Raw genomic sequence first — 19,440 nt, forward strand, 5'->3', positions numbered from 1 at the left:
CAGTTTAAACAAAAACATCTTTAAGACAACTTGGCTTCAAAGATCAATTCTGTGTGTGGGAATAGAAACTCCAGCAGTGGAATCAGCTTGGCTGGGCAGTTCTGATTTATAAGTGATTTGTAAGGCAGGCTTGCCAAGTTTATGTTCCCTATACAGTGCCAAGGTCCAAAACCTATTTTGGTGCCAGTCAGCCCAGCTCTGGTGTTTACAGACTTGATGAAAATAAGCCAGGGATGTATCTCAAAGAATTCCTGGAATAACCACTCTCTACTTAAATTATTAGCATATTAGTATTCCAATGAGAAATTTTCCAGATTGGTACACCTAAGACGTGTCTCTGACTGTGATATATTTTATTGCACATGTATGTTATATATCAGTGTTGACATGGGTGTGCCCATTTATGAACATAGGTTTATATAAAGTAATTGGGCCTAGACGGATGCAACACGTTTGCAGGAAAGATCATAATATGCACTGGAATACACATGCATTGCACAATGTTATATTGCTGCACAATGTTATATTGCTGCACAATGTTATATTGCTGGCACCAACCACTAAAGTCCAAATCTAAAGTAATTCCCCATCCATTGGCTTTGTGCCATATATACTGTTGTCTTCCTAACCTGGATCTATAAAATTTGCTGTTAATTTCAGGTGTCAGTTCCACTTGAGGACAAATCCCGGTTGCCCTGGTTTGAAGGGCAAGTGGCATTTAGAGATTTATCAAGCACAGAACTGAGACATGCATCATGGCTGTGCTGCTCTGGGACTGCTTTTATATTGTTTCATGAATATTGGCACAATAACATTTCATGTGTATAATATTAAGAATTTGGTTTGGTGAGGCAAGCATGCATCAAGCATGAAACTGTTAATCTGATTTTGTGGGTTATTGATTGATACATTCTCTAGGGATTTTCCACACATGAGCTGTCAGGAATTTTTTGATTAAACATACCTTTGCTGGAAAAGATCTTTGCTGATTTCTTGAAACTGAAAGTTTTCAGGAAGAAATATCATTTTTTGACATTTTTTTTTAAGGAGTCTCAAGTCCAGGATGAAATTTCTGGTGATAGAAGAAGAGAGAGTATTCTGTGTCCTACACTATCAAGTGGTCTGAAGTTTGAGGTTCTTAGGCTGTAAGGATCCAGAAGCTTAAGGAAGCAGCTTTTCATTATGAGACTTCTTGTTTTTCTTAGTTTCAAATGAAAATAAATAATAATAATAATAATAATAATTTCAAGATATCCCATCTTCTTCCTTTAACAAAATAAAACCAAATGCTGAAACTTTGTGTGCATGTACATGTGCGTATGTATGATGCATAATTGTATGTATTGTAATTCTTGTTTTCCAGCCATTGCTGTCACACAGTTGATTTATGGTCCTGGCATAATATTAACTTTTGTGAGGTTAATGTTTTCTATGGATACATCAGCAGAGGCTCATCTAGCTGCTGAATATTCTGGCACTTGCACACTCTGTGAAGCAGCTGTGATCCACTTTGCATTAGGTCTGTTTTCTGCCAGACAAAGCTATTTTTCACAAATTCCTAGACACAAGTGTCTTGTGAAGACAAAAAACATCCAGATGTAAACTGAAGTCCATATTCTCAATTGGGATAAAATTGGGTAGCCCTGACTTCAGATTTGCATGCTGAAGTCCATGCAAATCCATGCCTTGTATTTGACCTACCATTTAGGATGTACTATAGTGTTTAGTTGCAGATCACTTGAATCAGTGTGGATGTTGTGGGCAAACTGAGGAAATTTCTATTTGGCATGAGGCCTCATCTAGAAAGGACACATTTCCATTTTCCAGTGAAGAAAACTGGCTTAGTGAATATTCCGGGAGAATTACAGTTCTTAGGCGTTTGGTTAAAATTCCTTCAATTCCTTTGAGAATTAGTAGCAGCCAGTATGCAGATGTTTGCATGTAACTTTCCAACATATAAGTATGAAATACCATGTGCCTCTGACATTGGGCATATCTTACCAATGAGTACGTTGGGGACAGTACATTTAGTCAAGGGAGAAGAAAGAAACTTTCTACATGACAAAAAGGTTGTCCAGCATTGTTGCTAAAAATGAAATCTCACTGTGCAAATTTCCCAAATGTTTGGCAATGTGTCGTACAGAACTCTTGCCTGGTTTTGTTGTTGTTTTTTAATATCACAATCTATTAAAAAAAAAAAAAAAAGAAAAAAAAAGAAAAAAAAAGAAAAAAAAAAAGGAACATTGAAATGTTCCCAGCTGTATTTCAATGTGATGCTTGTCATGTTGCCCACCTAGGTAAAGTAGGTGGTGTAAAAATGCTTTTGATCCAGTTGTAGTTGTGACTTGACAAGACCTGGTATTAAAAAGATCTGATCATTACCTCCTAAAGACAGCAGAAGCTTAGAACTGATTGCCTTCTCTCAATGTTATCAGTGTAAATAGTTCATGAATTTTCTCTTTGTTTCCCCAGAACTAGACAAACTGCAGCCTTCTCCTTCAATTCAGTATTAGAACACTTAGGGATTCAGTGAATATCTGAGATGCCTTCCTTGAGTGATAGTCATATCCCACAGGCTTCTCATAATTAGAGAAATGTAACAGTACTGGTCTTAGGATAAAGCATAAAATCAACCATCTGAAATCCTTATTCCTCTTCCCACATTGTTACTGATCATTTTGTGTGACCTTAGGGAAGTTGTGTCATTTATGCAATGCTTTAATTTTCCTGGTTGTAAATAAGAGATAATGACTTTTCTTTTCTTTGGTCAGTCTTTAAATATTTTTCAATTAAGAATACTCTGTGGTTGCAATCTAGGGAGTATTGACCTCAGCTGAAAGCTTTCTGCTAATTTCAGCTTGCATTTTATCAGTCCATCTAAGAGTAAAGAGTTATTAAATGTTGCTGATGTATTAAAAAAAAAAAAAAAAAACTGTCACTCCGAAATGCATCAGGTTCCAAACACTGTTTGCTCCTTTGGGGCTTACAGATCCTAGGATGATTTTTTTTTTCATAGTTTCCTAGTGCCTAAAATTCTTTGAAAATTCTTGCTGTTGCAGTTCCACATCAGCCAGAAGCTCCAAGATGACCCCGAAGCAAACTCTTGCAAATCTTCTGAAACTCAACAAGGGCCTCTGAGGCTGAGAGTCTATTTAGTAGATGAGGCTTGTGTGTGATTTTTAGTTTTATAGCAGAGTTTCCCACAGTTCCACTTTTATCATCTCTTAAAAATGGTCTTAAAAATGACTTTAAAATAAGTGAAAGAAGGAGAAACAGCCTAATGACATAACAAAAAGCCTGAAGAAGGTAAATAGCCTGTGATTCAAGACATGGCACTGTAGTTTTAAATGCCATATCAAACTGTTGAAATGAAGCCAGACTTCAATCAAATTTGCAGATTTGAGTTCAAATAAACAGTACTGCAGTAGCAAATGGAACATTCTCACTTCACTGTTTACATTTCAGAAAAGCCAGCTCTGGAGTACAACTCTGTGGTGAGGAATGGTTTCAGATTCATTTTGTTCTTTATTTGCTTTAGAATTGGGGCATAGAGGTAAACCACTATGTGTAGTCAGGCCAATTGTATGACCTGAAATTCAGTATGTGCTGCTCATGATGGTATATGACACAGCTACAACATCTTTCCAAACAAGAAATTCTGCTTAAATATGGTAATAATTTGCATGAGAATATATGAGAGACTTTGGGGATGCCTAAATATGTTTGCCATTTGTCCCTTTTTCACTTTCCCCTACACCTTTGTGCTGCTGCCTTCTTATATATCGGTCAGAAGCTAGACATGATAAAAAACTAGTCTTCTGTTGGAGACTGATGTCCTGGGAGGATTTGCTTAGGTCTGTGCCATGGCACTGAAAAATGTTTCCAGCTGTATTTGAAAAACACAGTTAAATATGTTGCAGTTCAGGTATATAGTAGTGAATTAAAACTAAAGAGGGTGCTGACAAAAGGTGAGCCAAGGACCTCAGTAAAACAAGTATCTCCCCATCATTCTCTGCAAAAACACTTGTGGTTGTACCTGCTCTTTCCAGAGCTCTCTCTTATTTACTAGTTGGTAAGATGGATTTCAGTACTCTCAGAGAGAGTAACCCATCATTCATACCACACTTGGTGGAATATTGACCTTTTCCACATGGTTTAGCTGTGTAGAAATATACAACCTGAACGGTGTACCAGGAGCAAGCTTGCTTAACGTACACTTGTTTCCAGCACATTTCAACAACATCACAGTCATAAATAATCTTCCTTTCCTTTCCTTTCCTTTCCTTTCCTTTCCTTTCCTTTCCTTTCCTTTCCTTTCCTTTCCTTTCCTTTCCTTTCCTTTCCTTTCCTTTCCTTTCCTTTCCTTTCCTTTCCTTTCCTTTCCTTTCCTTTCCTTTCCTTTCCTTTCCTTTCCTTTCCTTTCCTTTCCTTTCCTTTCCTTTCCTTTCCTTTCCTTTCCTTTCCTTTCCTTTCCTTTCCTTTCCTTTCCTTTCCTTTCCTTTCCTTTCCTTTCCTTTCCTTTCCTTTCCTTTCCTCCTTCCTCTTCCTTTCTCTTTCCTCTCCTTTCCTTTCCTTTCCTCTCCTCTCCTCTCCTCTCCTCTCCTCTCCTCTCCTCTCCTCTCCTCTCCTCTCCTCTCCTCTCCTCTCCTCTCCTCTCCTCTCCTCTCCTCTCCTCTCCTCTCCTCTCCTCTCCTCTCCTCTCCTCTCCTCTCCTCTCCTCTCCTCTCCTCTCCTCTCCTCTCCTCTCCTCTCCTCTCCTCTCCTCTCCTCTCCTCTCCTCTCCTCTCCTCTCCTCTCCTCTCCTCTCCTCTCCTCTCCTCCCCTCCCCTCCCCTCCCCTCCCCTCCCCTCCCCTCCCCTCCCCTCCCCTCCCCTCCCCTCCCCTCCCCTCCCCTCCCCTCCCCTCCCCTCCCCTCCCCCTTCCCCTTCCCCTTCCCCTTCCCCTTCCCCTTCCCCTTCCCCTTCCCCTTCCCCTTCCCCTTCCCCTTCCCCTTCCCCTTCCCCTGTTTCCCTGTTTCCCTGTTTCCCTGTTTCCCTGTTTCCGTTTCCTTTTTTTTTTCCTGTTTCCTTTTTTCCCTGTTTCCTTTTTTCCCTTTCCCTTTTTCCCTTTCCCTTTCCCTTTCCCTTTCCCTTTCCCTTTCCCTTTCCCTTTCCCTTTCCCTTTCCCTTTCCCTTTCCCTTTCTTTTCAAGCTTAGCTAAACAAGACTTAAAAGGCTCCCATTCTTTATGCTTTTGGAAAGCTACCTCTTTTGCTAAAAGTAAGATTTTTTTTCTGTGACAGGCTAAGTAAAACAGTTCTAACTGCCCCTTACTACTAGGGTGAACATATCAACTGCCATGACAAGCAAGACAACATCATAGAGACCGCATGTTCACTAAATTATTAGACTTCGTGTTCATTAAATTATACTCAGTTTTGCAATATATTTGAGCTAGGTATTCTCATTCTTGATCATTTTCATAGAAATCCATAGTCATGAATGAGTGATTGCTGAAATGCTCTGTTTATGTCCGCATGAATGTGCACAACCCATTATACTTCTAACCAGACATTTCCCGACACACTACATTTTCAAGGAATCTTATCTTTCAACAAGATTTGTAACAGGCAATTCAAGTCACACAGACACTCATATCTTAAACATCCTTTTCCCTGACCTTGACAAATGCAATCTTGCCTGGTCAGACTCTTTCAGAATGCTACTTTAACGATCATTTTCCCAGCCTGTTGCTTTGATCTTGGTACTCCTCCCTTGTGTGCTCAATTGGCTCTTCATCTCCCCCACCAAACTAAACTGTTTTCACTTCCAGGACACTTCAGAACTTTCTTCCACCTATCTGTCATTCATTATCAAGACATCAGCTTCTACCTCTGATTGACCTAGATATTAACTTTTACTGTTGTTTGTTGCACTTTCAAGGAAACACCCTATTGCACTTGATTTCAAGTGGTCCCTTATATTTGGGAGACACTTTTTATGGTGACAAAGACACTTATTAGCTCTCATCTGGCTCCTTGTTTAATTGTTTTTATGCCTCCTACATACATTGTAGGTGTTTTGTGCAGTTTCTGTAGTGGGAAGTTCTGACCAAGAAGTGTCCTAGAACATGATAAGAGCATTTGAGTGATCCAGTAATGAAAATCAAAGTAAAAAATACTTTTTTTTTTTTTTCTGTGCTAATTATGTACAAATCATTATATTTTTCCATAATGGTTAGTTTTAAAAAGTAGGTATTTCAAAAGCCCTTCAAGTGGGCCATGCCTAGCCTATGAAGTTGCCCTGAAGTTGCCTATATTGTGTGTTGTTTTTTTTTTTTTTGTTTTGTTTTTGTTTTTAATGAAAAATTCACATGCATCCTCCTCAAACTGATGTTCTTATGCTGGCAAAATTATTGGCATGGACATCACTATTCTGCCAGAAGAAAGCTTTGGCTTTGGCTATGACTTTAAGGAAGGTAGTTTAAGTACAGCCAAGATATATTCTTCTAGACAGCAACATGTTTGCATTGTGTTTCTACTAAGGAGTTTTATAACAACCAGGATAACAGAAATGCTCCTGTGCAGGGAAGGGCTTAAAAACAATCAATAAGCTTCTAAGAAAAAGCTAAGCAGTGACTGCCTAGCTCCATTGACATCCGTGGAAATTTTGTCATTATCATTAGTGAATCTAGAATTTCACAAAAGACATTAACGAAACATCATAAATGGAGGAGATAAATTGGAAGCATGTCATAAGTGATTGTCCCCCTGTACTCGGCTCTGGTGAGGCCGCACCTCGAGTACTGTGTTCAGTTTTGGGCCCCTCACTACAAGAAGGACATGGAGGTGCTTGGGAGAGTCCAGAGAAGGGCAACGAAGCTGGTGAGGGGTCTGGAGAACAAGTCTTATGAGGAGCAGCTGAGGGAGCTGGGATTGTTCAACCTGAAGAAGAGGAGGCTCAGGGGCGACCTTATCGCTCTCTATAGGTACCTTAAAGGAGGCTGTCATGAGGTGGGGATTGGTCTATTCTCCCATGTGCCTGGTGACAGGACGAGGGGGAATGGGCTAAAGTTGCTCCAGGGGAGGTTTAGGTTGGATATTAGAAAAAAATTCTTTACCGAAAAGGTTGTTAGGCATTGGAATGGGCTGCCCAGGGAAGTGGTTGAGTCACCATCCCTGGAGGTCTTTAAAAGACGTTTAGATGTTGAACTTAGTGATATGGTTTAGTGGAGGACTTGTTAGTGTTAGGTCAGAGGTTGGACTAGGTGGTCTTGGAGGTCTCTTCCAGCCTAGACGATTCTGTGATTCTGTGATAACTTCCAGCTCTTTAAATGCCATGAATGTGCACCCACATTCTTTTAATGATGTATCAGAAGTAGGTCAAAGTTAAAGCTGATCTGAGTACTAAAAAAAAATAAAAAAATCTGCATTTATTTTTCAGTGGCCTACTTTAAATTTCTGACTTTGAATAAAAACAAACTCTTTACAAACTGTAGTAAATGAATAAGAAGAAAATCAGAACACCTTTCCTTAAAATTCAACTGTTAGGCTGTAGAATTTCAAGGGAAATGTGAGACAGTTCAAACTCAGTCACTTACCTCAACCAAAAGAAGTTTGCAGGCCCTGAGAAACTAATTTTGTGGGTTTTATTCAGACAGCTAAACTGGAAATCTAAGAGACTATTTAACTCCTCAAATCTGTTTTTGTGATAAAAGTTCAGACCTGAAAAATGGCCAGACCACAGGCTGTTTCTGTGAGGTGACCTGTGCATACAGGAGATAAAACTGGAAAAGAGATATCTGAGGAGTCTAGGAAGTGTGTTTAAAACATGAATATAAAATAAAATAATTCACTTTTTTTTTTTTTAATGGCAGATAAATAATAAAAGCTTTTTTGTATATGGGCAGCATGGGATATGAGGCTTTTTTTTTTTTTTAAGTTATGTTTTGCCTGGGGACCTCTCACTTCTGGAGAAAAATCAAGGTTGTTATAGAAAATATGGAAGGAAAGAGAGTGATTGTTGTTAAAGCAATGATCCTTTTAATGATTTCTCTCTTAGCTGAAGTATTTTGATCTGTGCTTCATTTGTTCCAGTTTTGCACATAAAGAAGAAATCTGAGTTGGGATGTTGGGGGGTGAAATCACTGGAGTGAAAATAAAAATAGAATCTTTTGCAACTTTGCATGCTGACTTTTATTTTAGCAAGATGCCAGAAACAGTGGCTTCTGAAGACATTCCAGAAGAATGGCCTTTTAATTATCCTACCGTTATATTGCTCAGTTATGAATCTTTTTGACAGAATAAGTGCAAAAAGCTAAGAAAATACATTTATAATCTTTCCCTACTGTCTTCTCTCTTTTCCTTCTCTAAAGCACGTGTGTTTTTTTTTTTTGTTGTTGTTGTTATTTTTTTCTCCCACATTGGAATAATAAGCATTGGTATAATAATAAGGCGCACAGAATGGTTCACTAATGAGATGAGGGAGTTGAAGGCAAAGACTGCATCCAGCAGTAAGGGGTGCCTGTGAATTGAAATAGTGACTTGAAAGCAGGAGTAAGACTACTTGGTTGTTTTTCCTTTTTTAGTACAGATTCTCTTCTGCCTCCCGGCACAATTATTTCAGTGGGATTCAACTACCTGTGCAGGCTCTCTGGACAGAGTTTGTCATTGCATTGTAGAGCTTCTGAATGTCCCGCTCCAGAGGGAGAACAGCAGTGTGTGCATTGCAAGTACCACACAAGGACAAGGTAGTGCTCTTCCAAACTTCAACAGCAAATCCAGTGTGTGTCTAGAATATGGCCTTGCACACCCATGTAGGTCAGCTGTACAGGACAATTTTGTTGAACCAGAGTAGGAGAAACAGAGAGGATTGCACATGACCTGGTGTCTCCACCATGCTCACCTCAATTAGTCTTGTTTTACCTGCTGTGTATAACTGAGTGGTACCAGGGCAGAAGCTCCAGAGAGCTGTACTGGACTGACTTCAGTGAGGTGCTAGGTGTATTATGGCACCACAGCCAAAGATGAAGTTTAGGTTAATACACACATGTGCTTCCCATTTATTCCTCATGGGGGGGGGACAAAATACCCTTAAACTCTTCTGCTAAGATTTTTTTTCATAGTATTACTCATGTTTGAGTTGTACAGACACACAGGCATTATATTTGTGGTCTGGACTACTGACTACAACATGAGCCATTGCAATCAGCTGAAAACTTCTTTGGAATTTTCTTCACATGGTTTATGTGTTTATTCCAACAATCAATTTAATTTTAAGCATTACAGTTGCTTTTGACAACCCCATTACCTCAATCAAAATTGCATCAGAGAGTGCTAGGATTATTTCAGACAGAATTAAAAAACTAAACAAACAAACAACAAAAAAAACCACACTCAAACAACAACAAACAGAAGGAAAACTCATATCTTATAAGCACTATTCACATTGATGAATTATTACTCTTGTTCTGGGAGTTACCTTTTAATTTTCTATCTCTTTACTCAGTAAAATATTAATCAAGCATATTCAAGTAATTATTACAACAAATAAATAAATAAACAAGTAGCATTTAAACCAAATATGGTGGCTTATCGCATTAGCAGAGGCTCCTCTGCATTTCATAAAGGGCAGAAGATTAAACATTAGTGTGTCTCATACAAATATATATTTTTTCCTTTCAGCTGGAACAGAACCATGTGTTTAGGGTTATATATATGTGTAGATTGAATGTGTGGAATTATATATAAAATGCTGATTTACCAAATGAATAAAGTATTCATTGATATGCAGCATATATATTTTTCACATTGCTGTAGATTTAACAAAAGATTAATTGCAACTCTAGCATTTTGCTTAATCAACCTGGATTTAGGAAAGAATCTGAAGAGGATATAACTAAATGTTTCTGTACCAATATTTAAAATATTTCTACAGCCACTTATACAAACTCTGCTGTAAGGATGGAGATCTGTCATATTATTGCTTGAATCTCTTTTGTTCAGTGAACTCCCTTGAACTTTAAATGCCTAATGACCTTACAAATATTTAAACACAAGCATGATCTTGACAGGGTTTGCCTGTATCCTGTCTTATGTGTCAGTATAATAAGAGAATAAAAAATAACCCCTTTCCCCCAAAATCTGAGCTTTAGACAAGTTGACATTGTTTTCCTCCAACACCAGAGATTTTTTCCTGTTTTGTTTTATGGTAAAAATCATTGTTTTCCTCTTTGCTTTCATAAGAATGGTTGGAATCAGTTAGTTCATCTCTGAAGCCAGAGATAGGCCGTTCATTTTATGTATTTATCAGCTTAGGACATATTTTTTTCCAGTTTGCTTGCCAGCAAATTTCATTCAAATTCATCAGTGAAATAGGTTACAAGTCAGTGAATAACTTTACAGATCCTGACCAGATTCTGTCCTTGCCTTAGATTCTGCCCTTGTCTCACAGATGGGATGTAGGAAATTTAAAAAAAAAAAAAAAAATTGTCTGAAGCAAAAACGTCTTTGTTAAAAAGAGAGTTTTTTTTTTTTTAATTATTTTTTTTAAGTGTTCTGAAAGTCTGATGGGACCTGGAACACAGCCTGTTTCATCTTGTAATTTATACTGGATTCAGCTGGAGTTTTCTTCACATTTATATAAGATAAAAGCTTTGGCTCAGGAGTTGGACATTATAACGTTTGTAAGCTTTCTGGTTATTCTTCTCCAGGGAGTCCTTCACAAATCCCAGCCTTCAGTTTCTATTTTTGCCTTTGAGGTAATTTCTTTAAAGCTTATCAGTCCATGAAGTTCTGGATAAAGGTCATTATGCAAGACAATTTCTTCATCTTCAGCTTTTTTTTTTTTTTTTTTTGCTTAACAAAATCTCCATTAAAGCTACTGTAAAGACTTCTATACACCTTCCCAAGTCCTGAGGCCTGATATTTTATCTTTTTCAATACGGAATTTATGGCAAATTATATGCCTGATAAAATTTAACATTTTTCAGCTTTTGCTTTAAAAGAATGTTCAAAGCACTGATAAACTTGACTAGCAGCTTAGGAAGTTTCTGTAGGTGCTAAAAGCCTAGAAATAAAGATGTAGTTTCTCCCTGATTTTCTTGTAAAAATAATTGTTAAAACTAGTTCTGATTTTGTTTCATGTACTTCTTTGGATCTTTCATGATGGACAATATTAGCTACTATTATTATTGAATAATAATAATCATGGAATCACAGAATGGTTTGGGTTGGAAGGGACCTTAAGAGTCATCATTTTCCAACCCTCTTGCCATGGACAAGAAGACCTTCCACTACACTATGTTGCTCGAAGTCCAATCTAACCTGGTCTTAAACGCTTCCCCACAGGGATGGGACATCCATATCTTCTCCGGGCAACCTGTTCCAGTGCTTCACCACCCTCTGAGTGAAGAATTTCTTCCTTATATCTAATCTAAATCTACCCATCTTTTAGTTTAGAACCATTACTCTTTGTGATAGTGTAGTGACTATTGCTACACTCCCTGGCAGAGTCCCTCTCCAGCTTTCTTGTAGGCCCCTTTTAAGTACTGGAAGGCTGCTATAAGGTCTCCCTGGAGCCTCCTCTTCTCCAGGGAGAGCCTACAGTCTCCATATAATATATTATATTCAAATAATAATAAAAGCCTCAGAAATATACAGAAAGACTTAAAAAAAAACAAACAAACAAAAAAAACTTTTCCTGAAATTCATTTAATTCTGTAGTCCCCATCTGTAGAGCAGGTTTTGACTGAATGTGGAGACATCAAGGGGAAAATTAAGGAAATAGCAAAAAATTAAGAAATAACTCATTCTTGTGATATTTTCATTTCAGTACCATGAAATACTGGAGAAGCAACCATATTTTTGAAAGTTTAGCAAGATCAAATCTCTGACTGTTTTGCAGTGTTTTCCTTACATGTAGTAGGTTCTTGCCCTGATGAAGAAAAGTAAAGCAAAGATATACTATAAATTGTAGTACCCTTCAGTCTTTTGGAGCTGCAATGTACTGAAACTAGGGTATTGCAAATATTACCTTGTCTTTGCATTGTGACTTGGGAACACCTAGCTGCAGCCTCCTGTTACCTATGAAGTGGTGGTCATCATGGTAACATGGAGCCACCATTGCATGGTGGAAGGACAAGAGACAGCACACATGCTGAAAGGAGAAATTCATACTGTATATAAGGGAAAACTTTCGTACCATGTGGATGGTAAGAAGTGGAGGAGGTTGCCCAAAGAGGCTGTATAGTCTCCATCCTTGGAGGTTTTCAAGACCTGACTTGCAACTGGCAACGCAACTGGCAAGACCCTAAACAACATACTCTAACCTCAGAGCTGACTGTGTTTTAAGCAGGGGTTTGGACTAGAGAAATTGTGAGGTCCTTTCCAACTCAAATTGGCCTATGATCCTACAAAGACAGGCCACAAGAAGAATTAACAGTCACCTAGTCCAGTCTGTTCCTTGGAAAGGCGCATGCAAGATCTTAAAAATACAAAATAAGTTAGATTCTTTTCTTATGGCCTAGAAACAGGTGATGACCAGTATATTAGCGGACAGCATACAAATCTCTTGCAATATGGATTACAACAGAGTTGAAATCAGAGAAAATAGTGCCTTCTGGCACCATTTCTTATTAGACTGCCCAGATCTCCAGATGCTTCACTCTTCCTTCACCCCTGCTCACCCCACTTCCCTTCCAGCTATGGTCCTTTCCATCAATCCCTGCCCAGAGCAGATTCCTTTCAGAAAAGAATTCCACTTCTGAATTCTGTTTACTTTCCTCTTATTTCAAATAATTGTAGCATTGTCTTTACTTCCATCAGTATTCTCCCCTAGGGGAATTTTTCTAGTCTTAACTCCCATACCAAATTCTTTCAAATAGCTTAAGGTTTAATGCAAAAAACCTGTTCATCAGCTTATGTTTCCAGCTACAGTTATTTCTAGACAGGGTGTTTAGGAAGTCTTATGCCTCCCCTTGCAGATAATAAAGTTGTGGGTTTGACCTCCATGAAATATTCTTAGTGCCACTTCTGCTTTGCCTAGAACTGCCCTTGATTGATCCCTATGAGTTTATCTTGGAAAACACAAAGTTGTGTTTTACCTTTCTGAACCCCTACAGCTACTTCTCTGAAGTTCCAAGTGCTAAGAAAATCATCCTGACCTATTCAATTCAATATGCTTGTTGCTGGTGTTTCTGATTTATGAATCCTATTTTTATTGGACTTTTCATACTTTTTTCCTGACTTTCTCCAGCCTGTCTTTGTAGGAGCTGTTTGGTAGATACTTTTGCAATGAACAGGGATGGGGCCTTCTGCCCAGTGTTTTGCACCAGAATAAAATCAAGCAAAAACTTTAAATGAAAGTGTGACTAAGATTTATTCACTAAGCAAACTAGCAATTCGAGTAGCCTTGCACCACAGCCTATTTTCAGATCCCAGGTTTCCTTACATCAAATTTCAGGCAGATCTCTGAAATTGGATTGCTTTCTGCTGCTGTAAACTGGACAGAATAGATTTCAAACTAGTGTTCAAATAACCCCGAGTAATTTTGTATTTGTTTTTATGGGCCAAGCTTGTCAGCAAGCTTGAAGAAAAGAGATAAACAGCCCCTGTCAAGCACCACATTCCCTTTGGGTCATCAGACTCTCCTTTTTGTCTTTGAGCCTCAGCAAAAGCCAACAGCTTGAGATGACACAAACCAATATGATGTCAGGACAATTTTGCCCCAGCTACTGAAGTCTGATTACTTTCAGACGTTATTGAAGAAGCAAATTCCAAAATAACCTCTCATAAGCAACCAGTTAGCCTAGACTTTGCTTAAAATTCAGTCTGTACAGGTGCTGAAAATGCTGAAGGACTTCTAATATATTAGAGCCATCCTCTAGGTTTTAGGCTAAAATCTTCCCCATCCTTCAAGTCTCATGTTTCATGATAGTGAGTTGTTGGTACAATTCCATGGTTCAGAGTATTCCTACCTTCAGAGGGAGCAAAACACATGTATGTGCTTCAGTCCCTCTACGTAGCCATGAACCACTGCTCTTGTGTATGTGCAGGCCATCAATGTAGTTATTCCTGTTGCCAGCCAGGCATTGGTGTGCAGAGATGTCCTCTCTTGAGGACACAGGAGGCACTAGTTGTCAGCACTACCTCAAAGTATACTTACTTGCAGCAAGTATATCTAGCTCTACTACACCCCACCTCTGTTCTTCCCTTTTTCTTCACATGGAAGAAGCAGATAACCTCCAAACAGACTTCAGCCCTTCAATCTGGGCAGCAAACTGCATCTCTACCTGTGTGGCTTAGAAATCTTTCCCACCTTCTCCACCATTTAGTGGCACTCACATTAGCAAACAGACTTTCAAATAAAGAAATTGTCAGAATAGTTGTCTTTCTTGCTTCCCCATACAGCACAGATTATATCCTTTCACACCACAGTTTCTGGATTCAAAAAATCTTTTTGATTCCTCATATTTGTGAGTCTAAAGATGTAAATGCACTGAAGTGAAATATCTGCTAAATGTTTTTAATGGGTAGGCTGTTAGTCCCTTCTACACATGTATGAATTCATTAACTTCCCATTAATGTCTTCCTTCTTGCAAATACTTAAAACTCAGTCTGCAGTACTTAGGAAGCAGATTAGAAACACTATTTGGCACCTGCGTCATGATCAGCCTATTGAAGAGTTATATATGTCAGTGTGAAGGTACACCTTGAAATGCAATGTAGTTCAGCCCTGAGCATATGGTAGAAATGGAAAGGAGAAAAAGCAATCTCATATATTTCCTGTGGAAGGAATCCCCTACTATTTGACTGCTGTAGAATGGAGAACATTCACTTGGGATAAACACTGTTCAATATGAAATACTTCTTAAATAATATTTACTCTGAATATTGCAGTGAGAAGCAGCTGAAGGAAAGAAAAGGTACTAGAAGAGGTAGGGCATATGATGCTTCTTACAAAAATGACCACTTCAGGACTGCAGAAAAAGACCTGGGGCTCTTGGTGGACACCTGGGCACTGGCACAGGTTGACCAGAAATGTGTTGGAGTCTCTGTCCTTAGTGATCTTCAAAAACTGTCTGGACACTGTTCTGGGCAACCATCTACAGGTGTCCATGCTTGAGCAGGGGGGCTGGACCAGATGATTTCCAGAGATCCCTTGTAACCTCAAACATTCTGTGATTCTGTAGTTAGTATCTGCAATTAGATTAAGTTGCAGTAAATGAATACTGTACTCAGAAACTCTTTGAGCTAAGAAATTACTTCTAGCTCAGGCATTGCTTTAACATGCAATATCTTTAATTTATCTATTATACAGATGTGACCAAAACAAGAATTGCCCCTCTGGTGACAGAAGAGCAATCTTTGTCTTGTTTTCCTTACTGCTCATATTACTCCATGTTGTGCCGTCAAAAACAGATGTGTTTTGCATCTGTCACTGAAAGCTAAGTTGAATAAAAATGAAATTCTTATAAATTTATCAAAGGAAAAAAGACCATTATTCCTGACTATTTCTCTGCAATCTGTTTAATTCTTTCTGTCCATGCATATCCATAAATCTGCACGGCGTATTGACAGCCAAATGTTTTCTGACCTGTACCAAACAATGTCAAATAAATTATAACTCTTTTGATGCACTACTTTACCAAAACTGAAGACAGGTGTTTCACAGGTGACCTGACAGAATACCATTTCTTCCCAATTGCCATAAATAAAAGGCAAAGCTGTCACAAAGACTGTGCAAAGATATATCATTCCAACATTCCTGAAGATTTAACCCTTCTTGACCAGTCACAAATTGACCATCTGAGAGATACTCCTGGGTTCAATAATTAGGAAAAAAGATCCTGAATTTACCACTCTTCACTTTTCTCAATATTTAGATACTTCAAATTGAGGTATATAGAGGCATTCCTGTCTTTTCAGAAGCTACAGCTGTCAAATACAGACAGGTAGACAGACCTGCAACAACACTTCAAATCTATGTAGAAGGTAAAATTTTACATCCTACTAGGCTCAATGAGAAGGTAAACAGGTAGAAAAGTATAGCCATTGTTACATGAGTAATGATCCAGAAGTCTTTCCTACTACAGGTTTTTCCTGAGTCAATGTGATATTTAGTATAATAAAAGCTCTAAGGGCTTGCACTTTGTATTGTTCTCTGTCACATAAGCTAGGATCTACAAGTATTTTCCAAAAAGATAGTTTCACCCTCAGGCATGGGTTTTACATGTTAGCACAATCTATTTCTCAGCTTATCTGTGCTCATTACATACACATTTCTGGTAGTGTAGGTGCTCTCAATGGTGGAACAATACACTAAATTAATCCTAACTCTAATAAAAATGTTCATACATTTTGCAAAAATAAACTCTTACCCTATGATGGTGGAAAAAATGTTTCCAGAGACCACTGAAGTCATGGATTACCTCTTACTTCCACGGACTTCCAACTAGATGCGGCATACCCAAAATATTGAAGGAATATCACACCCTAAGAGACACTTTGGAGTGTTTATACTGAGCCTACAAGATTCTGCAACTCTTTGAAGGGTGAGTTCTGTATAAATAATCATAGAATAAAGACATGAGCAGGAAAATATATAATTATGTATCACCCAGGCAATTCAGTTTTAACAGTATACAAGGAACATGAGAAGCAGATTTCTGAGGAGTACCCAGATTTAGTGTTTAAGAGTCAGATGATAAAATTTGGTGAGTAGTGTAGCACCAGCTGGTGGAAAGGCAATGATTAGCTCCATTGATGACAACTAGAATACCATCTGCGATGGATCTTTCAGCTTTCCCAAGGTAAATTCCCAAGGTAAACAGGTGCATTGTTGAAATGTTAGATGCATATGACCAACGTATAATTCCACCAAGGAAAACAAAGGTCCCTCCTCTCTGTGAAGGTATCAAAGTTCCCAAGGCCAACAGATGTTCATACTTTTCCTATTGGACATCAGTAAAGCTGCACCTATCCTGAGGGAAGGAAATGAAATAGCAACTGATCCCCAGACTGCCAAAAGAGATTCACATCTACAGTCCTCTTTGGTTACCCTGACCAAGGACTTACATGAAAGATGAAGCTGGGCATACCTGCATTTTTGTCAGACACATTTAAGAAGAGCCAATGCCCTCCTACACACTATCTGTAAGAACACTCACGAGTCGTTGGAATATCAAATCTTTTTGTACAGAAGGAAATTTAAGCTTCACATCTCTCAGCAATATAATCCAACTGTAGGGTACCAGCTTCCTCATCTGGAACTTGTTCTAGTTTGTATATATAAGTCTTTTGGCACAAGGACTTGAACTTCGCTGTCAGACATCTCAGACAAGTTTTCTAACTGCTGGGATACCACATTAGTAACTTGCTCTTATATAACTAACTGTATATTTATACATTTTACAGAAAAGTGGAACAGCTTCTGACATCTGGATGAGGGTGGACCACTCAACATACAGCAGCACCCAACAATTGAGAAAGTAAAAGATCTGGTTTCAAACCAAACAGAGGAAGAAAGAGGATCTTTTCCTTCTCAAACACATGTAAAGGCTCTGGGTAGGTGGTGAAACGGGGGAAACAAGAGAGATATCACCTTTACCTCCTTTGCCCTGGAAAGGTTTGTTCAGACTTCCAGTTTTACGCTAGGAGAAAGAGCACATCTGTGAACTCTGAGCAAATATTGGCACTTGTTTTTCATAGAGAGTGGAAGGGAGACTTTCAGCTTCATACTTACCCCCAGCTTTTCTTCCCGTCTATTTAGACACCTCCCCACTTACTGTGCTTCTTTTCAGCAATGTTATTGTGGAACACTTTGTTGCCCGTAAATTTTTAGGATAGCTGGGTGACTAAATGTATTGCAGTGACCAATAGTGTACAGATACCTAGATGTTAGGCACAGCTTTGGTGAGTTCAGTCCCATATTTTATTGTAGTCTTCCCTTACTAGTCCCTACTCAGACTGATGGACAGGTCTGTACTTTCTAGAACACACATATCCATTTTCTACACTGAGCTTTTAATAAGTAGCTAAAAATAACTGCATTTTTAGCAAGAGATGTAATAGACTTAGACCATGGAAAAGTTCTGAGCCCTGTAATCCCCCTTTTGAATTGAAACATGAGCGGTCATGAAGTGACATGCCACTCTGCTCCCCAGAAACACACAGCTTCAACGCAGGCACAAATGTCCTTGAAAAAATACCCTTAATGACTATGAAATGTCAATATTCACTGCCATCAGTATTAATGCCCTGCATTTAAAAATAAAAAGGCTATTTGGAGCAAATCATGTAGCCACAGGAAAAGGATTCTGCCTGTGTCTACCGGCTTTGAGATGCATTAGGCACGGAGGACAATTCACACATAGACAGAAGTACTCTGTTACTAGGTTTATCAGGTATTGTTCATGAAATAGGAGACTCCTTTATGGCTTGCTAGCAGTGAAGAAAAAATAGTCCAGGATTAGTTGCAACTGACTAGATATAAACCAGAACAGGCATAATAACAATAAAAACAACAACAACAACAAACCTTCCTTTTCAGTCCAAATGCTTGATTAGCTTCAGAAATACCTGCAGCTTTTCTGTCACCAGAGGGGGACAAAGAACCATAAAGCAGAAGACTTGCTTATGTTTTAATTTCCCTAAATCCACAAAACTTTCACTTCACTGTCCTGTTTTTGTCAAATTCTGACTCACATTCCTGCTCCTAAACAATCTATTTCTGTCATCTTTTCTGTCTTTGTATATCCTTCTTTTAACTGCTGCTAGTTACAGGGATATAGACTAATTTTCAGGAATGCACAAAGCCAATAAAATAAAATCTTCAGAAGGAATAGGAATATGAGATTTCCCATTTTGTTCCCACTAACGCCATATGATATTCCTGACGATTTTTTCTTTCTAGATGGAAATAATGCTATCCAACTGCTCAAACAACTCACGCAAATTTTTGCCACGTTCACTAACATTTCTTGAAAATTTCAGGTATTGGCAAGAAAAGAACTAACATCATGAGGCAAAGAGTGCACGATGCTCTACTAGTATCTCTTGCAGAGTTTCAAGGAAAAGAAATTGTTATCAGAAAACCCTACTGATCCTGAAAATTATGAAAGAAAAGATCCTCATGCAGGAGAATATGAAGTGTATGTATTAATGTATGCCATGCAATTGTAATAGTCCCTGGGAGTACAGCTGGAAACTTACAGCTGTGCCCTTCAGGGAGGTATGCCTTAATTCCACACCACTAGGTGAAAATAACAACCACAGCATGGAACAATGCTTAGCACTTAATTTTTATTTTTTTATTTTTTTTGGGGGGGGGGGGGTAAATATACAGGGTCCAGCTTTCCTCTCATTCTCATGTCCTCTTTTTCTAGGGAATGAAGCATACAGACAGAACACAGAACAAACGTTGAGCTTCTAGAGGACAGGAGATGGCTCTGTGCAACCAAATA

The sequence above is a fragment of the Anser cygnoides genome, chromosome 3 (assembly GCF_040182565.1).
Source record: "Anser cygnoides isolate HZ-2024a breed goose chromosome 3, Taihu_goose_T2T_genome, whole genome shotgun sequence".
Taxonomy (NCBI): domain Eukaryota; kingdom Metazoa; phylum Chordata; class Aves; order Anseriformes; family Anatidae; genus Anser; species Anser cygnoides.